Source organism: Cydia fagiglandana, chromosome 8 (assembly GCF_963556715.1).
Source record: "Cydia fagiglandana chromosome 8, ilCydFagi1.1, whole genome shotgun sequence".
In the NCBI taxonomy this organism is placed as follows: Eukaryota; Metazoa; Arthropoda; class Insecta; order Lepidoptera; family Tortricidae; genus Cydia; species Cydia fagiglandana.
Genome location: NC_085939.1, coordinates 13,430,294 through 13,444,484, shown reverse-complemented (window position 1 = coordinate 13,444,484; position 14,191 = coordinate 13,430,294). Strand labels below are relative to the sequence as shown.

General features: G+C 33.8%; 1 protein-coding gene across 2 annotated transcripts in view; it reads left to right on the top strand.

Moving 5' to 3' along the window:
• The window catches only part of LOC134666754 (serine/threonine-protein phosphatase rdgC), a 156,459-nt gene that overhangs the window by 32,518 nt on the left and 109,750 nt on the right, over positions 1–14,191 (top strand). The gene's annotated exons all lie outside the window — the stretch shown is intronic.

The window sequence follows — 14,191 nt, the reverse complement described above, 5'->3', positions numbered from 1 at the left end:
GAAAATATTTACACAAGCTTGGGTCAGAAGTTAGTATGACGTAAGTAAATAAAATTCGATAGCTCGAAAGAATGGGTAAAGATCGTGCTGTAAAGAGAGGACCGCGCAGGACCAAGTAAAATGGCGTGCTCTTGTATTATAGTTCTTTTTTTTAGCATTAGAAATAAGGTAAACAATCTTGATTTGTCTTTTAATTGAAAAACACATTTTAAAAATAAGTTACGGCAAGTATGTAACAATTATGAATCTAATACGATCATTTATATTCTTCTGCTTTCATAAGTAATCGTTTTTGATTGTTAAAAAGCGTTTTTCAATTAAAAGACATGTTAAGATCGCTTACCTTCTTGCAAGTTCTTTCTAATGCTAAAAAAACGAACTATAGAGGCCAAGACTCTTTTTTGGTCATCGCGCCAAACTAGTAAATAAGTAAGTGAATAAAATTAACAATTCATAAATATTCTCATTTATATGTTGCTTTTTCTTACTGTACAATCACTCTCTTCACACCACATTTATCTAAACCACTTCGTTCGTAAGTCTATGTATTTGCCTCTAGGGCGCTAGAATATGCAAGAGCGATAGAGAGGCAGATAACGAAATTACGATTTAAAATTTTTGCAATCATTAGAAATGAGTAGTAGATAGAAAAGTAGTTGGCATACAATTTCAATATTTTTTAAAATACTTTAAAAGTAAAAGAATCTTAATAGAAGTCTTTAAAATATTTCAATCCTCTTTTCCAAGGTATAATCCCTGACTTCAGTGAGACTATTCATGAGAATTATGATAATTATGTTTCCTGTAGGGCTAAGATGGTCGGCTCTTTATCATTTGTCACCATGCCTGTCAGCGTTCTAACAAATATATAAATGCGAAGGTGACGCATTGCATGATAGGTGATAAATAAAAATGCGACCATGATAAGTTTCAAACTCATTGTATATTTGGCTTGGACTATTGGGTCGGGAGCACTTCATAAATTGGCTACTGAACAGAATGCCTAACTGTAAATTACAACTCAATTTTATTGGTGTACGTGCGGCGAAAACCAATTGTTGGCTTACTCGTAGTAGCCCAGAACTGTTAATTTATTGTTTAGTGGGTCCTAATGTTCGTTGAATAATAAAAATAAATTTATAAGTGGAGTAAGTAACTTACTTTTTAAAGTCAAGACGAGGGTGGGTTTATAGCTGTAATCCTTAAGAAGTGAATGGATCCTGAGTAGAAAACCTCACCTGATTTTGATTACATAGTAATAATATCAATCAAAATATATTTCTTTATTTTAATTTATAACTGGAGGATGTAACACCGGTATTAAGTATGTATAAATATTTGTATGCACTGTTTTGTTTGTTATTTTAAGTACCTAATCCTAAAATATTTTCAACGGATAAACATGAAAAAGGATATTAATTCTATATTTTGGTTCTACACTTGGAGATTTGCCTATTATTCGTGTCGTAGTTCACTACGACACGAATAATAGGCAAATCTCCAGTTTAAAGCGGAGATTACCGCGGCAGTCAGCAGACCAAAGTAACTTCGTTTGCGAAAGCCACGTGTTGTAATTGGAAAACAGCTTTTATCCGGTCGGAAATAGTTTCAAATGGAAAAAAAATATTCGCGTTATTCATAATATTTAAACGCGCAGCAACTGCTACAAGCCTTGTATCGTTTGTTAAACTAAGTTAGGCTTGTAAAGTTTTCATAAATCTAAGGGCTTTAAGCTTTTATAAAAGATCCGTTCGATAATTTTATTGTTTCTCTAGGTACGAATAGTCTAGGTTATATTTTATAGTCGTCTAGGAGTTATTATATACACATGTCCCATGGCAGACACTAGCGTGTAAGTACCTACAGTCTACACGCTAGTGTTTGCCATGGGACATGCGTTTATTTCTATGAAATAAGTATGACATAATATGGGCTTTAGTTTATTGCTAACAAATTTTCGCAACACTAATTAAATTAATATGACCGGCACAAACTATTTTGGTGGCAATGTAGTAAGTATGTAAGTACTAATATTAATTATTGCAGTGCTGGCGTTATGTGTACTAAATTAAATAAACAGTTATAATACGAGTATAATGGAATGTTGGGTTATGTTCTGTTTAAAACCGTATTAAGTACTGTAGGTAAGTATTACAATAATTAATAAGTTAGGTTTACGAGTCTACATAATTACTGAAACTGTTACCAACATTTCGCTGTTCTTTAGGGTTCTGTGCCCAATGGTTAAAAACGGGACCTATTACTAGTAGAATTTAATTATTATCAAAGGGAGAACACGAACTCGAGCGATCGAAATTAAAAAATCGGCCCCCTGCTCGTCAAATCCATGCGTAACTATATTGTTTTTATTAGTTCAAACATGACTGTTACATAAAAATAATAGTCGCCGCTAAACAGTCGCGGTGATGTCAGGGGTTTCTATTTATGTTCTTAGAAAGAATTAGACGACACGGCGCGAGTCAGAGCTGGGTTCTTCGCAAAAATCAATTAAAATATGAATTGAACTGGTAACGTGTCTTCTTCTTCTTCCGTAGCCAAAATGGCGCAAATGGAAACGTTATATTTTCGTCATGTCTGTCCGTATGTCACAGACGTCACAGCCATTATGCTTAAAAATATGACTCACGCCATATAAGCATCACTTTTCGAACTTTAGAATTATCAAAACTTTTAAAACATCTGACACAGATGAAAAGGCCTATTATTAAGCCTAAAATCCGGTCCCACTATTGAGTTACATTTTACTCGGAAACTATAAGATATATGTTAGTGAAAATTTGGAGCGTATAGGTGTATTATGTAAGCCGGAACTTAGTTTAGAAGTTAAAATTAATATATTTGAAATTTTCAAATAGGTACTAATGTAAACCAGCCAAGTGCGCGTTGGATCACGCATTATGGAGAGTTAATTCCGTGCCGTCATACAATTATGAACTTGGCCAGTTTTTATATTTCTTTTCGCCTAAAAGCGAACCAGAGCATTGTTAGCAACCCATTTCACATTCTATTTTAGCAGTACAGGAATAGAAACTTTGATTGTGTCCAGTGATGAGAATGGATGCCAGACTGACTTTTGCCAGACTAAACCATACCGCTAATAAATAACGTTTTGATTTACTTTATTGACGGACGTCATCGCTCGGTTATCTTACCAGTAAATCAAAATACACTTAATCGATTAACTATAGCTGCTCACACAGGAAGTCGTTAGGCGGATAGCGTAATTAACTTTGAGCCAATCAGAATTCAGTTCATTATCGCATGACAGGGTGGCACGGATACAAATAGATTTGAAGTTGTTCTAAATTAATATTCATATTACGTGCTACTGTAATTACAACAGATAGGAAATTGTACGACACGGGCTGTGTTTATGAACATTATACTTACCTTCATACCTTACCTATGTTTGCCTAATTTGATTATATTTTGTAACAAGCAGAAACGTCTGCTAACGATGCTACTAAGCTTAGAATAAATTCATAAGTGGAAAAACCGGGCAAGTGCGAGTCGGACTCGCGCACGAAGGGTTCCGTACCATAATGCAAAAAAAAACCGGGCAAGTGCAAGTCGGACTCGCGCACGAAGGGTTCCGTACCATAATGCAAAAAAAAAAACAAAAAAAAGCCGCTTACCCTTTGGGGCCTTTGGGGCCGCTTACGCCTAAAAAACAAAAAAAAGCAAAAAAAAAACGGTCACCCATCCAAGTACTGCCGACCTACAACCACTCCCGACGTTGCTTAACTTTGGTCAAAAATCACGTTTGTTGTATGGGAGCCCCATTTAAATCTTTATTTTATTCTGTTTTTAGTATTTGTTGTTATAGCGGCAACAGAAATACATCATCTGTGAAAATTTCAACTGTCTACTATCACGGTTCGTGAGATAGACAGACGGACGGACGGACGGACGGACGGACAGCGAAGTCTTAGTAATAGGGTCCCGTTTTACCCTTTGGGTACGGAACCCTAAAAATTACTGTCTTGGGTGACACTTGAACTCACGGCCTCTGGATCGATACTCCAGCGCTCGGCCATGTGAGCAGACAGTAATTCTTCCGCTTTTAAATTTATTCTAAGCTTAATTTGACTATACATATTTCGAATTTTAAATGGCGTGAGTCGTACTAACGCTAATCTAATTATAATGAATAAGTAGGTACATATATTATTAGGCTTTCCGAAACACGCGCGAGTGGCAGCTATGTGTTGATTACCTATATTTCTTCAGACTTTAATGTAGTAATGATTATTTAATGTCAGTGTTATTAATATGTCATTATCGTACGATCATGATAAAACAACTGAAAACTAACTGCCCTCTGAAATAATATAGGATAAGTACCTACGCCTATCATATCATATTATTTCCCCTCCACCAATATGTCAGATCACAGGGTACCTAAACGTTTATAAAATAAAAACTATATGTACTGTAACGGTCAAGAATGACTCTCCCTATAATACACTACACTCTAACCCTTCTAACCCATATATCTAAAACAACCCTCAAAGCAAACCTACTTTACCTAAGAACATAATTTGTCTCTGTCTTGCATTTAAAACTTTTGGCCATAAAAGTGATATGATCGTCTAGGAAATGGAAGGATCCCGTAGCTGTACGTAATAACCCCTGGTTCTTTTACAAAGAGGAGAGTTACAAATCTATAAACCCAGAAACTAACCTAGCTAAATGAAGAGCACAGTAATAATTTGATATTAACCCATAGGAATCAAACAGTAGCATAATAAGAAAGGTTACTAATAAAAGTAGGTAAATGAGAAATGCAATGTACTAAAGAACATATTTTAATAAAGATAAGATAACAAACACAATGATAATTTATTTTAGAATTAAAGTATTGTAAATATTGTAATACTGCTTGCAATTGATAATGAGCTTTCTGTATACTAGTAGATAGCGATGAGAAGTTCTATCTCACTGAAGTAACCGCAGACCATCTAAATATAGTGGAATGAATAATGGAATATATATATATGAATAATAGAATATATAAATAAATAAAAATATTTTTTTGGTAAAAATTCCCCTACTCCTATTGGACTCCGGATAACATTGAGGAGCATTTTTTCTGGGATAAGCCCTTTAAGTCACTTCTTAAGGGAAACTTAATATTTATAACCTAACAACATCTGAATGCTATTCTAGATGCCACCTCAATGCTTGATGGGGTTTGGAGTCATCCTAAACCAATCCCTGTGGGAGATCCCGTCGATTGGGCTTCCTTCCCCTACCTCCCTATTCCTAGGAGTTTAAGACTCAGCGAAAGGCTAGATACCTTTCACAAACCCTAAGTGGTATCTGAGGAAAAGAAACGTAAAGTATTCCATCAGCCACTCTACCTACTTCTTTTCACACTAAGCTAAGAATACTGAACCCATAGTCCCATCCCATAAGCTGTAAACTATATTTGATGGCAGGTCCATAGATAATTTAAACTTTGAATATAATATATTAAATGTGATAGGCCTTGGCCTAATTTATAATCATGACCTTAGTCAGGAATACAATTCATTAGGTTCAAGTTGCGTGAATCGACTGCGTTCCAAGTATACAGTACGACTCCTAACTTTACGTTGCGATCAGTTAGTGCAAAATTAACCATAAAATGTTCACCTGAACAATTTGTCAATAACCAATAAAAGTATAATATAGATCGTATCTACTTCATGCCATCAATAGGAATCAAATATTTCAAAATGTTAATAAGTCTTTAGGTATGTAGATAATAATATTTCTTTTCATGTAAATAATTTCAATAGGTAGTGTATCAATCTCTATTAAATCGAGAACAGATAAATAATATAAGTTGTAATTATTTCCACATTTGAGCCATAATTACCAATATCGCACTACTAATTCAATAAAATCATTTTAACTTCATAAAAATAATGGCTTGTAATTTTAGCCTCTCCCGCATTAAGTATTTCTTATTCTTCCACTAAAATATCAATCAGATAGCGTATTGAACAGAGCAAGAAACTCAAAATCATAATATTCATATTTAAGAAAAATATCGTAACTTTCATTTATTCACTTTAAATATCAGTCACTTCACACAAATATCACCCTTCAGAAGACACCATTCTTCAATATAAGTAAGTACAGTAAGTATCAAACTAATTCGTTTCAACTTCTATTCATATGTAGGTACTTGCGTCGCAATGCGGCATGAAACATGAACGTTCCCTTTCTATGCACCTTTATGCTTAATTAACACTCACATCATAATCTTCATTTAGAAATATATCACTGATAAGTATTTTAACAAGTAAACACTATTCTCATAAATACGCAACGTTAGTACAGAATTCCATTCCTTCCAAGAAATATCGAACCAATTTATTTCCATTAATAAACTACGCTAAGAAAATATTGTATTCGTATATTAATATTAATAAACTAATAATTAGACACCGACGTAAGTTAATCCTAATAAGTTAAGCATTAATAAAACAAAATGTTAGTTAATTTCACGGACGTACGATAATGACACAACCTTCGCGGCTAATTCACTTATATCCTTCCAAATTACCTTGTGTTATTAAAAAGCGTTGGTACAGAATACCATCCCTTTCAATAAAGATCGAACCAATTTATTCCCATTACTAAATTACGGTAAAACTCGATGGCACGACACATTCACTAAATATCCTTCCAAATTACTTTCTGTTATTAAAATACTCTAGGAAAACATCGTGTTTGTACTTTATAATTATGGAAACAATTAATAAAACACTGACGCACGTATTATTAGATAAATAAAGCTAAATAAAATATCTATCGCCACGTACACACTCGCGCGATCATCCCGCACGGCAGCCATCTTATGTCTCCTCGCCGCGAATGGAAGCTATTTATTTGTTAGTGAGAAATCTTCGTAAATTAAAACAAACTGTAGCGACGCTGGCTTCAGAGAACATTAAAGGTAGGTATTATGTTTTTACTGTGTTATTGTGTTTTAAGCGGTAAACTAGGATTATTATTTGTTAGTTATCCACGCGTACGTAATTCGAACAACTAGCTAACACAAAATCGGCACTGAGAAAAAGCTTCAAGTAATTACGCACTCAAATGATAAAGGCACTGTACTTAGCTTGGGTTTAGATGTCCTAGATCTTCTATTATCTGACGCTGCCTATTTCAAACTCCTTTTTATAACTTCTTCTAGTAAATCACTCCGTCCACGGACAAACTTCGAACGTACTCTTACGAAAGTCAGACAACGAATGCCCCGAGGCCCCCGCGCTACTGCTTTTTGTCAACCTATGTGGCTCGCGCCTGCGCAGTACAAACTCACGCCGCGTTCTACACTGCTACAATCCGAGTAGCAAACTATGGTGCAACTTTTGTATCAAAATATGTTGACTTCTATTGATTTTTAACTATCTCTTGATTATATTATATTTTGTTCAAAGTATTTTGCCTTTATCATCATGTATGTCTATAGATATCAATAATATTCCCCACGGTTGTTAGCTTTTAGAGCTGTCGTAATTTACTCACCCTAATTTAGTGACAGTACTTTAACTCCCTAACACGCTTTTACTACCTTATATGGCCATGCGTCCTGCGCTCGCACTTTTATTACCTTATATGGCCACAAATCATGCGCTAAGCTTCCTGGCTTATGATTGGTCTGCGGTTAATATGGTGCAATTTGACTGCGCGACCGAGCATCGACATGTTTTGTGTTATTTAATTTCAAAATAGTATTAATTTGATGATTTGATGAATAGTAAGTGTTCCTGTAATAAATCAATATATCATGAACTCCTGCAATGCATAATTCATTATATAGATAAAACCATATTAATATTATATGTATATATAGATTTGTACGGAACGGTAATACCGTACCGTCACAATTGCCCCCCCATTTGAGCATAGAGTAAAGGTTTAGTAAACCAGGCTCGGAGCTCAAATGTTCATAATCAAAACCAGGTATTGTTATTTTAACCCTTTGATGTAAATGTGGTGTGTAAAATGACCATTACTAGAAAGGAAACAAATTATCCAGCACGAATTATAAACCCACAGAATTATGACCCACGAGTCCAATTGTTTTCAGACAGAATTTCCACCCTCATTGAGACACTTGGTTGTGAGGCAAATGAGCCCTAAATAGCAAAGTCCTCGCGCTTCATCCGGAATCTGTAGCCACATTGCCCGGCAGGCGATTCCACCGCTCACATTGCCCGAACGTCCAGAACCAACGAAAACCTCCTCATATCGAATGGAAAGACCTTTGCGGTAACCTCCAACACTTTTTCCCAGTGGTCATAATCCCAGTCCACAACCCATACAGAACAACCGGTTCCTTCCTTTCTTGGCGAATGTAGTACTCTATTTCCAAGCAAGAATGCTAGCAGTATTTTGAACTCTTATTTTACATTATAGCTCAGTTGCTTTCCACTCGATTCTTTTTTTTTTATACTCGTGTAGAACCCAACCAAACTCTCCATGCACCATCTGAAGTTCACATCAGAGAAGTCGGTCGATAGAAGTAATCAAACATGTGACTTCACATATTTAACCAAAGCTAACGACCTCACAAACCAAAAAGGTAACCGGGAAGCGGCCCGACACAATTAAGAGTATAGAAGACACCCCTAAAGGTATCGAACGGGTTCGAACGGCGTGGCAAGTACTACATACGGACAGTAAGGTACATCTGGACAGACTCAGCTACGCTACTACAACAATAATAACTTTTGTTTTATTATGTTTAAGTTATTATTATATTTTATAAGACTCTAATTTACAAAATGATGAATGATGATTCATTAACTCAACAAATATAAACGTACAGTTTATGTCGGCTAAAGCGCCATTCTAATCTACATTGTAATATTCCAACTTTAAAATATGTTATGCAATAATTATTTATCGTTAATTCGCATAAACCAAGACTCTCAATCAGATGCACACTGTACTCTCAATAGATAGGACTGCATCGGACATACAACAAACGCATAGTTTTTATTTTCCACGCGCTTGTATGCAGACACGCACTCCCGATCCCCCCAGACAGGCTTAGGCAAACTATATCAAAACACTACTTCTGCAATCCCACACGTTCATAGAGGTGTAACCGTAGATTAGTGATAGCTTCTTGTTGAGTATTGTGTTATCAAAAAGAATTTACCTTTAAAAGGTATAACTTTAACCTAACACCAATATTCTCTTGATAACACACTGTTGTTCCCCTTTCCCCGTTTGCAAATAACAATAACTGTTGTCAACATTCTAAGACAAGCAACTCTTAAGAAACTCACTCATACACAAGCATACTTCCACTCATTCATTCATCATCTCATACATCTACACATAACATTCATCAACTGATTCATAAACATACTATATCTTTTTTCATACAATCATCTTTCATCATTCCACACTCGCTTTTCCATACAGTTTCATACAAAATTGCAAATCATATTTGAACACTGACGGTGAATAACAAATTGTCCCATTTTAAGTTATATTTTTATACCAAATACGCTTTGCTATGTTATCGAAAACATTGACATGATGTTATACTACGCTATAATAATTCGTAATTTACGCTTGACTAATATTTACGCTTAGTGCAAAACTAATTGAATGTAACATGCTGATAAATAATTACGCTGAATATTTATATAGCCAGAGCAATCGCAAGAATTGATCCCCGACAGCCATGAATCAAACCCTACACATACGAAACCAAGACTTGCCGTTTAACAGAAAGCCCTAGCCCCATACATGCATGAGCAACCCACAACCACCAACAACCAACCCACGCTACTCCAACTATTGTAGATTACGCCTTATATGCTTTGAAATTTTACGCTAAATAAATTACGCCAAATATGTTTTTAAATTTACGCTAAATAAATTACGCCAAATATTTTTAAAATTTACGCCAAATTGCCTTAACTAAAACTACTCTAATGAAAATCATTACGCATTATGCCACTTAAATTTAATATTCTAACTACGATAAGAATCTGATGTTCTACTTACAGTCAACCGGCCACTAATTCCCTTAACTTGACTACAAACCGCTCTCTCTCTCTCTCTTCGATTCCTCTTGTAATAAGTTGAACTTGCTTAATAGTTCCTTCCCGTACATATTTTATTGTAGAGGTAGCTCTTCTGTTTCACCAAAACCTGTTCATTATAAATTAGACTTGGATTGACAGTATTATGTTTTATTTTATAAACAGTAATTGTAAATCTACCCAGCAATACTGATAAGTATACCCTAGTCATATGAATATCTATAAAATGTAGATCTTTTGAATGTTATTCTTTATTTTTCCAACTTAAGTACTTCACTAGCATTGCAAGTATTATGACATTGACATTATTAATAACTCTTGTAAACTGTTGTTTCGTAAAGTGAAACTTCTTGGAACTTCTTCGTTAAATTTATTTTTGACATACAAATCTCATCTGTTAGTTAAATTAAAAGAATATATGATACTAACAACATACATACGTACACCTACACTACAACTGAACTTTGAGAAAAGCTAATTTATTATAAATAACTATAAACACTTGCATACATGCCCCCCTGCTAATTAGACTTAACTACAGCTGTCGAATATTTGGCTTAAATATGAACTACGATTTTTCAAATCATTCGCTAAACTAAGAAGGTTAATAGACTGAAATACTTTACTTTCTCTATTATTTAGTTATGTTTCATGTTATATCAAGATTTTGATGAAATTCTGTAATTCTTAAAGCCTGTTCAATACTCAATACTCAATATTTATTTGCAAATTCACAAAGTAGTTGTACAGGTGGTAAATTTATAAGCTAGGTCTTTGTGAACCCTGTTGGGCACTGCAATATATTATTTACATTCCTAAGAGAGAAGAATTTATTATAATGAAGTAATTATCTTAATAAACAATATTTTTGAATTATAATCTGTCATTAAAATATTCGCTTAGAGTATAATAAGACTTATCTAATAACAACTGTTTAATTTTATTTATATATATATTATCATTTTCTTCTTCTTTTATAGACTCTGGGAGCTTATTATATATTTTAATAGACATTACTAAAGGGCCCGATGACAGTAGTTTAAGTTTACAAGGTGGTGGGATTAGTCTATTCTTGTTACGTATTGATCGTGTAGAAGGTAGGTCCTCTCGTTTTATATAGAGTTCCCTATGCTTTCGAACGAACTTACACATTTCTAATATATATATAGATGTGAGGGTCAGCAGCCCAAGTTCAGAAAAATAAGGTTTGTGGCTTTCGATTTCGTCAAGTGTTTTATTTATTAGGATACGAACAAGCTTTTTCTGAAGGATGAAAAGTAATGGAGCATTGGTACTATTACCCCACAGAATAATACCGTAATTTAGCCAGGCATATGCATACGCGTAATATGTTGTTAGGGCTGTCTCCAAATTTGTCGTTACTTTAACCTCCCGAAGCGCATAGACGAATTGGGATATTTTTTTCCTAATTTTCTCTATATGGGATTTCCAATTCATGTGACTGTCTATATCTAAACCCAGTAGTGTAGCGCTTTGTACGACTTCTAGCTGAGTATTTTCGTATGTGTACTCTATATCTAGTGGCGTTTTCTGGTATGGGTAGAATGCAATTATTTTGGTCTTCTTATAGTTTATATCGAGGTTATGGTCTCTCATCCAGGAACTGACTACGTTTAGGTTATCTGTAAGTTTCTCATTGACGTCTTCAGGGTTTTGGCAAGCTGTAATTAATGACACATCATCGGCAAATAACACACAGGGATCATTTGTGATTTTGGGGAGGTCGTTGATGTAAATAAGGAAAAGCAAACATCCAATAACGCTTCCTTGCGGGATGGAAGCGTTAAGAGTTTCAAAATTCGATTTTACGTATTCTATTTCTCCAGTTGCAAAGTTAAAGTATTCTATCTCAACTAGTTGCTTTCTATCTTTTAGGTAAGACTTTAGCCATCCGAAAGCACTTCCGCGAATTCCTATCCCATATATTTTATTTAATAATATGTCGTACTGTACCTTATCATAAGCTTTGGTCATATCTAAAAGTATGCCAATGGCATATTGTTTCGAGTTAAGAATTTCTAAGATTTCTTGAACATACTTGAATACCGCCATGACTGTTGATCTATGCTTCCGAAATCCGTTTTGACAGTCGTTAAATATGTTATACTTTTCACAGAAGGCATAGATCCGGTTACACATGGCCTTTTCGAACACTTTGGATGCTGTTGGTAACAAAGCGATTGGGCGATAATTATTTGGGTCCAACGTTGAGTTCTTTTTGTGAATAGGCTTTATAATAGCCATTTTCAACTGATCCGGAAATGATGCCTCATCAAAAGATTGATTTACTAATGAACACAGCGGATATGCAAGTTGATCAGCGCAGTATCGAAATAAAGATGGTGGAAGTTCGTCAATTCCATAACTGAATTTGTTTTTTAAATTTCTTATTATTTTAGTTATTTCATGAACGGTTACAGGTGTAAGGAACATAGAGTTTTCGATTTGCTGCTCAACGGGTCGTCCGGTGGCAAGTGTAATACCAGTATGGCCTTTACCTATGGATGAAAAGAAACTATTAAATGTGTCAGCTAATAATTTAGGCTCTGTTATTATGTTGTCACTAATTTGTAACTTGATATTGGTTTTAGTTTTTTTCGTTTTTTTGTTAGTCCGCTCGTTAATTACACTCCACATTGTTTTTACTTTATTATTTGATTTTTTAATTTTATTTGCGTAATGTAATTTCTTAGCTGTGTTTATCAATCGTTTCAAAATTTTTTCATAGTTTTTGTAGTAATTATGTAATACTTGGTTATTTGATTTTGTAACTAATATTTTTAATAAGCGCTTGTTTTTACAAGATAATTTTATTCCTTTGGTGACCCAGTACTTTTTGTAATTACATTTTAGTTTAAGTTTCAGTTTTGGTATACATTTGTTTAAAATAGTTTTCAACGTTTGTGTAAATGCCGCATAATTATCATTTACGTTCCTATTGGGTCTTAGTATTAAGGACCAGTCCTGTTGGCAGAGTTCATTTTTAAAGTGTTCTATATTTTTAGAGTTAAAGAGTCTTTTTTCTGTGGTCCAAGTCATTTGTTGTTTCTGTTGTTGAGGTAAGTATACACATAAGATGGTACCGCAATGATCAGAGAATCCTAGTTCTTTGACACTAGCATGAACATTATTCTTGAAATTGGTAAAAATTAAGTCTAGACACGTTGATGTTAATGATGATGTATAGTGTGTAGGTTCCTTTATATGTTGACTGAATTTATACTCAAGCATATGATTAATAAAGCGAGTACTTTTTGAATTATTTTCTAAAATATTAATATTGAAGTCACCTCCTAAAATTACTTTACATTTCGAATATTTACAATTAACATACTTAAGTATCTGCTCTAGTCTAGTGTAAAATAAATCCTCCTCTCTCCTATTCCAATACATAACAATTATAATAGTGTTTAACTTAGATAATGAAATCATTTTATTTCATACATAAAAACATACCTACATACGTACAACCAACTATGATATATTGGAATTTGATTAGAACTATACTTTAAATATCAGAAACTAATTAATTAAAATGAACATATTAATTTAAGTTAAATGTTATATTATGGCCCAACACAGTTTAAATTCGAATAAAATTTAAACATCAGATAAACATTTATGTAGAACGTAACTATTATTTTTGTTTTAATATTAACATCGACGAATTTCGTTAAGATTCTACTGGTCCACTACTATATGTATTTACTACTACTACTACTCCTTGCTGACAGTAAGATTGAGTTGAAATTTGACAAAACTATATTTTCCTATTTCAACAAATTACGATTATATGAGCAAACGAAAGCAATACAACATAAAAGTATGAACAAACTAATGAAGTTACTGATAAGTAAACTAAATCAAAACTATATATGCACTTGAAAGTTAAAGGTAAAACTTCTAGATATGGAATCCTATGTTTTATATACATTTTGTTTTTGTACATGAAATGTACCGAAAAAAATACAGAAACTTTTCTATCAAATAATTTACCGTTAGTTGAAATTTAAAACACGTCGATTATGCAGCAATATAAACCACGAAATGAATCTAATTTACTTTAATATAGCAATATTAAC